We start from the raw sequence: 8,815 nt of genomic DNA, 5'->3' as shown, positions 1-8,815 counted from the left end.
GTTTGTTGGGTTACTTTACTATGTGGACTTGAGTGTGCCCTGGGGAACTATAGACTTCTCAACTCGATCATTGAAGCTGTGGATCCGCGGCGAGTTGCTCGCTTAAGTCTTTTGTTTGTAACGACTTTGGCCGCTTTGTCCGCTTACTGGCCGTCCGTTCTCCCATTCTATAACAATAGCGAAATGGGTGTGACTCGTGGGTGCAAATCTTTGCACCACTGATCGAGAGGGAGGCATGCAAATGAATTACGATCGAAGTGATTTCTCGAAGCCAGGTCAGTGAAAAAGCGGAAAGAAAGGTCGGTGGAGAGACAATGGGCCAGAGATGTATGGCCAACGGAAATTCTCGTCTATAAATACAAATGCAGCTGATTTGGTTCAATTATTGACTCAAACCACGCACTTCCACAGAAGGAGGACAAAAGTCTCGCTTCTTTCGCTCACCAATTTGCCCATCAACTCTGGAAACGCCTCGCCAAATACTTTTCAAGGTAAAACCGAAGCTGTGGATGTAATCCCCACCTTTGGCAACAGGCTAAAATATCTGCTTCTTAATTTCTGCGCTTATTGCTCTGGTTTCCTCAAGCTGCCTCGGCAGCCAGGTCCTGCGGGACTGGATCCCTGTGGAGCAACACGAACAGCAGCCCCAGCTGTACCAGGCCCACCTCTAGCCGCAGCATGTGATCTACCACGAAGCACCAATGGAGATTCATCCCCATGGCCACGAGGTGGGGCCCTTAGATGATCCTCATCCTGGGCACAACTTCCAGCCTACGACGGACAGGGATGCCCTGTCCGGAGACTCGGAAGAGCCAGGTGGAGTCCAGGGATGATGCGAGTGCAGGGCGAGTACTCCTGGATGATGCCGATGGTTTCCGCCGCACAGTGAAGTACTCGCTGACTCACGCACCGGAGCTTCCACTGCCAGTGGTGCACCGCGAACCCCGGCCCATGTGCAACCACAAGGTTGTGGCTGCTGCTCCGGGCTGTGTGCCTGTCTGGCACCACTCACGCCCCAGCCACTCCTGTGATCAAGGAGCTATGCTGCCCCCAGCTCCCACTCCAAGCATGGCCCCACCTACGCTGCTCCTGCTTTCAACCGCCCCTGCTTAGCACAGCACCTGCCTACACCACTCCACCAGGCTGAACAGCCCCAGGAGCAGTGACCAAATTTCAGCAGCACCAAATACGCCAGCTACAGTCTCCCGCCCACTCTCAGGCCGCCCACGAAGTGGTCATGAGCTACCGTCACCACCAGTAAGGTTTCTGGCCACAGATCACCTGACAAGCGAAAAGTATTATCCCGCATGCATCCCATTACGTGAACTCTATTTAGCCCATTATATGCTTGTCTCCAAAGATAGTTTTTAACCTCTGGAATGTAAATACTTTTGACCAAAATCACGAATATCTGGATAAACATGACTTCTGTTGAGAGGTATTTATAGGAACTCATTTGGTTATTTAACTGAATTTGCTATCTTCTTGTAAAAGGGTCCTCGCATGAATCATTCTTCAGAAATCGTAGATGCAGAAAGATCTAAACGTTCGAGAATCTCTAAAGGTCTTCTCAAAGCAGCTTTCTTGTATAAACTTTAAAATAATTTAAGTTTAACATAGGCAGCAGATGCATTTGGTATCACTTTGTTATTAGACTTTTTGTGAGTCTAAATGGAATATCACGGTTATTGGGAATTGAAAATCATTTCAAAACAAAAATCTGATTACAGTTCAGTTTCCTTCTTTTCCAATAAGTTTTACCAGAGTTCCCCGTGGGCTTAGCTTTGTGTGGAATGCCAAGGTCAAATCAATGCCAAACCATTAAAAGAGTGCAAGTAATTTGAATTAATGACTGCATTAATTCCATAAAAGTCCCCCTAAGCCAGCCTGATTAGAATGTATTCAACGCCCGTGTTCTCGTGAGATACACTCCAATGTCCATCTACAGATCTACGATTACTACTGGCGGACAAAAGTGCGTACAAAGAGAGAACACCACCAACAAATGGCACTAATTTTTTATGAAGCGTGAGATTTACATTTAGACTTGGCTAGTGTTTCCTGATTGGTTTGGGATTACGTTAGCAATGCCTGCTCGATTTTCGTACCAACGGTTTGGTGGAGAGGGTAAATCGAGACCGGCTTTTGGGTTTGCCAAAATATCCGGTAGCAACAATCGCACTTTTGTAATTTTACTGTCGCACACAAATTGAATCTCAAATTACTTGGGACATATCTCGCTGGTACGCAAGTCCGGCAACTACATATGAATACCTTATATACTCGAAGTGTAGCCAGGCTCTGGACGTTGACTCGGGGCCCGAAATATGTGTGTCCAATTGCCGGCCACGAAATAATTTGCTCCACATTTCCCACACAAAGGTCTAATCGCAACCACATGACCCAGACTCCGGCCTTTCGCTCCTCTTTTTGTTGGCCAGCTGGGCTGTTGGTCGTTCAGGGGCTTGGCTTTGGCAACATGGTTGGGGCTGCGGCTGAGGCTGAAGTGCTGGCACTGAGGGGATAATATCGGACAGCCTGCGGCACTGGCCACTACGCTCCCTTGAACTCCATTAATCTCATCTATCAATTGAACTATCAAAAGCATGAGTGCCTTTTTAAAAATAGACCAGATTTGAAATTTAAAAAACTTCCCCATTTAAGGAAAATTCAAACCCTTTAAGCTAACAGTTTTTCGCTATTTCATATAACTTATGAAATCACATTACCTTGCTGATGTGCGAGAATTCTCCAAGTGTCTCAGTAATTTCTTGAAATTGAAATTAGATTGCATTATTATTTAATTTTAAGTGTTGGATGATGAAATTTACGATTTTATTTCTCTATTTTTTTATGTTTTTACACAGCAAGTAACTTTGCCACGTTTTCCAATTAATTTTTTCTTCACTTAAAAAATTTATAAGACTATATAATACTAATTTAATACATAAATATAAATATTTTAACCTCGCTTACCTTTGAAGAATAATTTTACAAGTATAATGTCATTCCCATTCTAACATTAATAGAAAATATTTTTAGGGTATTTCAAACACTCACTAGATTCAAAGGAAGACCGATTGTGGATAGCAACAGCCACACAAAGATCCAAAGAGAGCAAGCTTTGTTGCTTGTTTAATTGTTCATTTCAGCCTTTTACTACTCGTAACATATCTAATCTCATTATTTTAAACTATTTTGGCAACCACATTGGGCTGGTTTTCGCCCATTGCTTAGCGGCGTAACGGCATGTGGCACGTTAAAGCTGCTTAATCATGGCCAAAAAACAAAAATGGGTCGTAAACTTATTTATCTCTCAAGCAAATTAATGTTATAAAAATAATCCAAACGGGCTTTGTGGTAACCTACAAAAGTCAGCCTAATATGGCCGAAAATATATAATATATTTGTAAAAAATTATGTTAATTTATAATATTAAAAAGGAAATGCATCATCTATTGGAGAAATTGAGCTCACTAAACAAGAGTCAAATTCCTAAGTAATGTCCTTTAAGAAAAATCTATACATGCATATTATATATATAGAATCAGTTTTTTGATTAAATTTTTAAACTTTAGGCCACTGAAATCTGCTTTCAGAAAATGAAATAAAAACTATTTTTTATGTATATACGTGTATGTGTGTATTTCTAGGAAACATTCATTAAACTAAAAACAAAGAGGGGTTGGCGGTTTTTAGAGGTCTTGGGTGGTGGTAGGCTATGGCGGGGCGGCGTAAGGGAGGTGTAGGTGGCAGCTGGGAGGCGGGTTGCAGTGGAGCCACAGGAGCCACGCGGTCTGTAACGACAGCGGGAGAGTCGTAGTGAGCAACTGGAGCAAAGTAATTCTGACCACGGGGGCAGCAGGGTAGAGCCGCTCGAGCGACGGTCTTCACAACGGCAGGGGCGGCGTAATGGGCGACAGCAGAGGGCGGCGTAATTAGGACGCCGGTGGCACGACGGTCTTAACAACTGGGGCAACGGCGACTGGCCAGACGAGGGGCTCACGGTTGACCACGGCGTTGAATCCGTTGATGGGGTCGGCGGTGTACTGGACGGTCCCTTCGCAAGCCATCAGAATCGATCGGGAGTACTCTCGCGGACCACATTCTCCGTCGCGCTCCTCCACCTGACTCTTAGGAGTCACCGGAGAGGGCATCCTGTACATCGTAAGGCGTACTGTACTGGGGATGAGAGGATCGTCCTTGCTCCTCCTAGCGGCATACGCCAGAAACGGGTGGAGCATGGGCGACGGCCACTGATCGTGGGCGTAGCGTGCCAGCCACGGCGGGGGGGGCGTGGGTACACCTGCTTGGACGGGAAGACACCACCGGCGCTGGCGGCGGCTCAGTGCGAAGAGAGTGACGAACTGCAAGAGGGATATTAGACATTGGATCTACAAGGTCTGGATGGGGGTAAAGCTCGTCAACGGAATGAACGCCCAGATGTGTAAGAGGTTTGGTGGCTGTTGCTGCTGCTGTTGAGTTGCTGAAAGGGCGAAGTGAACTGTGAGGTGCTATTGGGCCAACCCGCGGTTTATATACAGAGATGGAGCGATTTCTTGAGCTGCGCTGCTGCTATGCTGCTGTCTTTGAATGTTCGGCGTTGCGCTTTGCCGGCTGGCCACTCCCTGGCGTAATTAGTGCAATTCATTTGCGCTAAACGTGTAGCGGAGAGGAAAGTGTAAGATTGAGGGGCGTAGCTCAATCTTTTGTATCTTTTGTATTTTGTCATCTCAAAACAAATTCAATTTATCAAAAGAGATGAAAAGCGTGCGCTTTGACACTAACATGGCCGAAAGCAGTTGGTCCACGAAACAGTTAGTCATCAACTAATAAGTAAGTTAGTTGTTGGTTAAAAAGTGAAAAAGATGAACTTTGGAATGTGTTATCTTTTAAATAGGGTTTAACGTTTCTAGCACTGGATGAAGTACGTTCGGGCTTATTTTTTGTTTTAAATAATTATATTTCATTAATATATTGCTTAATAATAAAAGCTTACGTTATATGAGATTTTCAACTAATTAATAATACATAGCAAACGTGATAACCTTGGAAAAATGACTACGTAAATAGCGAGGACTGTAAAAACATTTATACTATCTTAAATCCATCTTTAATCAGATTCATCAACTTATCTATATTGTGGAAGATTAAGCTAAAGCTCACCAACTTATCTTCCTTAGAATCAATGTTATGCACAGATTGTTGCATATATAGTAAATGATAACCAATAAAGTTGAAGATATAACACGGTTAGAGTAAGCCTCAACTTATAACTTATTATTGGAACAAAAAAAGTAAAATCCTCGGTTAATCAAAATACATTTTCTAGATGGGAAAATGGTAATTAAAATTGATTTTGCGTAATTACTGAAGTGCAGGTGGGTATTTCAGTCGAACACTTTCAAATTGGCGGGAACCGAAGAAGGTGCGTGGACAATTTTTACAAGCCACCGGCGACGTTCGAGGTGATAGAGCCAAAAATACAGATTCCAATTAGGTCGTCATCAATGTGTCACCAAGTGGCGTATAAAATCCATTGTCCAGCACTGGATCAGACATTCAGTGTTTGCAGCTTTTAGCTTCAAGACAGCAGCAAAGTAATCAAAATCCATCCAGTCCAAACAATGGCAGCAAAGAGCTTTGTGATATGGACCAGTGAGGATTACGACTCCTCAAGGATTACCAGTGCATAATAAACCAAGATATAGTTATATTGGAAAAGACCTTTAAGACGCGCTTAACCTTACCCGCGGGTAGAATTGTTATCGCTTTTGGCCCGGTTCGCCGTGGCTGCCAATGGCGCCATCCTGCGGAGATCAAGCTGCCCTGTGGCTGTGGCTCCTGCTCCCGTGCCGTCTTGGCCAAGACCGTTGAGCTTGAGGAGGTTGACCCGCATCCCCAGTATTCGACAGTGATTGACGTTCAGGACACTTTCTCTGGCGACAACAAGGGACACGTGGAGGACGTGATGGAGATATGGGCCGTCCGGAGAGGGAACTCCCCTGATCGATGCCGATGGCTTCAAAGCGTGCCGAGACCCACCACCGCCGATCCCGTCAACGGATTTCAACGCTGTCGTCCGCCGTGAGCCCCTCGCCGCCGTTGTTGCCGCTGAGCCGGTGGTGAAGGTTGCCGCGCGCCCCCTGGTCAAGGCCGCCGCTCCCTATCGCCCTGGCTGCCCCAGCTCCATTGTCCGCTCTGCCCCCGTGGCCGTCGCTGCTCCACTGATCAAGTCCGCTCCTCCTGGCAGTTGCACTCCCTTCGTCCGCTCCGCGCCTGGCAGTAGCTGCTCCCGCTCCAGTCCTCCGGCCCTGCCGCTGCCCTTATGCCGCGCCCCTGCCGGTACACCGCCCCCGCATACACCGTTGCCAACTTGCAAAGCCAATAGAATGGGCCATCTCTCAAGGATCCAATCTGTTGTTTTGTTTCTATGATAATAAAATGTGATTTGTTATGTTAATTTTTATTGTGTTTTGATTTTGGCAAGAACTTTGTTTTAACTTATTTAGGCCAACAGCAGTAGATATTGGTTCAAAGAGGGTTTAAGCCATATTTGGAAATGAAAGCTGGATTAATACACATTTTTGCTACTACTGCGATAGATAGTGAACTGCTTTCACGGCATCTGGCAACGCCGAACCAAAATAATCGATAATTTAAAGCCCTTGATGTTAAATCTATGTTAAACTGTAAGTCCGGATGCTAAATCATTATCTTTTTAGTATGATACTCGAGGGAAGCGGACTTAAAGTAAGATTATCCTATAACCTAAGCATGAATTAATAAATTATATCTAATTATAATAAATATTCTTAAGAAAAAGTTAAATTAAAATGTAGCAAAGTACTCCAGCACTACTCAATTCAAAGATCCGAAACAGCTTCCTATTTATTTATCACACCTTCTACTTGTATATTTAAAGGGTTTTTATGTATCGTACAAATGTAACTGAAAAGCGTTTCCGACCCGATAAAGTGTATATAGCACATATTCTTGAGTCAGGATCAATAGCAATAACATATACATTCGCTCCACATGCCACTCTATAACCCCATAAACTGCCAAAAAGCTTAGTGACGTCCATATCAAAGTTTATGGTTTTTGGCTTGACCTAGTTTAACATTTTTTTCAATGCCCATAAATTTACCAAACATGGTTTCTAAGTCAGGAACATTATTACACAATTTATTAAAGAGGAAATGTTTGCTACTAAGGCCCTCACACGGTCAGTGTATGCCCTATTTTTATTTATGTTGCTATATGTTATGTGTTATATATTATGTTATATATGCACCTTAGTGCAAACTTTAAATAGAAAAAATACTTTCTAGCATTACCAAGCGAATTCGTGTAGGAAAGAACAACCATTGGTTAAAAAAAGAATCAATTTATTATCAAGTGATGTTGAGTTCTTGAGAGTCTTACTTTTCTAAAAGAGTCATCAGATGTAGGTCAGGTTCCACGCCTCTCTCTCAAATCTAAAGCTCTCTCGGACTCGCAAGAACTGCAAAAGTTCGAAAGCCGTGTAACATGATCTACCACTCAAACGACAGGATCAGTGAAAGTGACTGATTCGCGAATAGCCCGCGGAGATCCTGTGCCTCGAAGAAAGAACCGAAATCCGAGGAAGGTCTCTCCCATGCAAGCACTAAGCCAGGACCAGATTTGCATGTCTCTGGAGATTGCATAAATGTATCTTTTGGCCCGGCTTGGCGGCGTGGGCAGTTTTAATTGCCCGCTTTTCCAGTCGGTAAATTATTAAGGTGATGAAATAGCTGACACAATACATATTATAAGTATAAAAAAATGTAGGCGAAAAGTGACAAAAAATTATTTGGCCAGCACGGCGAACTAATCAATTTCAATTCGTTATTCGCGTTTTGCTTTTACACTTTTTTCAGTGGGTATAAAAAGAGGTGCCCGTGGTCCAAGTAAATCATTCCACATCTTCAGCACTGTCTCGCAGCAGTTAACGGAGAACTCAACCAGCCCACTACCAAACCCAGAGCCCGTCTGGCCCTTCGAGGTGCTGCAGTCCCCATTAGTGGACATCCCTTCTTTCTATTAACCAACTTTTCCTCCCTCAGTTCTTCCGCTGTTCTTGCCCTCACTCGGCTGTGCTGCCAGGTGCCGGAGTCCCGCCCGTCCAACAGGTGTACCACGCCGCCCCCTGCCGTGGCCACCTACGCCACACGCTCAGTGGCTGCGTCGCTGCCATGCCTAGCCCGTTCTGGCCAAAGGCCGCCGAGGAGTACGACCCCATCCCCAGATACGAGGTACGCCTACGATGTCCAAGATGCCCTCTCCGGACTCCAAGAGCCAGGTGGAGGGAGCGTGATGGAGATGTTGTCCGCGGCGGAAACTCCGATCGACGCCGATGGCTTCAAGCGCATTGTTCAGTACAATTCTCCGACTCGGTCACGGCGGATTCAACGCCAGTCGTTAACCGCGTGCCCTGGATCATGTCAAGACCGGGTGAAGACCGTGGCTCCTGTGGCTCATGCCCGTTGCTGCCGCCCCAATCCTGCAGTGGCCTACCATCAGCATCATCTAAGGTGAGATTCTCTGATTCTCTGTGTGAATCTTTTGTGGATCAATAAATTGTTGAATATTTGTAAGCCTTTGGCTGAATTAGCGGAATGTGCTTTTGTGGGATGAAATGCTTTTTAATATAGACATAATCATTCTAACCTTGGGAGTTACAACGCATTAAACTCCCTTAACAGAGGGGGAGTTACCCTAATCCCACCCAATAACCGTCGTTGGATGTGATTATTTTGTGAATCACCTGTGGCTCTAACTTCCAAAGCCC

General features: G+C 44.9%; 4 pseudogenes; 3 read left to right on the top strand and 1 right to left on the bottom strand.

Annotated features, from left to right (window-relative positions):
* Nucleotides 1-563: 563 nt before the first annotated feature.
* Nucleotides 564-8,562, top strand: LOC121529759 (annotated as a pseudogene).
* On the top strand, nt 594-1,261 carry LOC121529757 (annotated as a pseudogene).
* On the bottom strand, nt 3,664-5,211 carry LOC121529756 (annotated as a pseudogene).
* LOC121529761 lies at nt 5,628-6,391 on the top strand (annotated as a pseudogene).
* Nucleotides 8,563-8,815: the final 253 nt, after the last annotated feature.

The sequence above is a fragment of the Drosophila eugracilis genome, unplaced genomic scaffold, assembly GCF_018153835.1.
Source record: "Drosophila eugracilis isolate 14026-0451.02 unplaced genomic scaffold, ASM1815383v1 contig_1852, whole genome shotgun sequence".
Lineage (NCBI taxonomy): Eukaryota > Metazoa > Arthropoda > Insecta > Diptera > Drosophilidae > Drosophila > Drosophila eugracilis.
The sequence above is the reverse complement of the archived record's forward strand: the minus strand, read 5'-3'. Positions and strand labels throughout refer to the sequence as shown.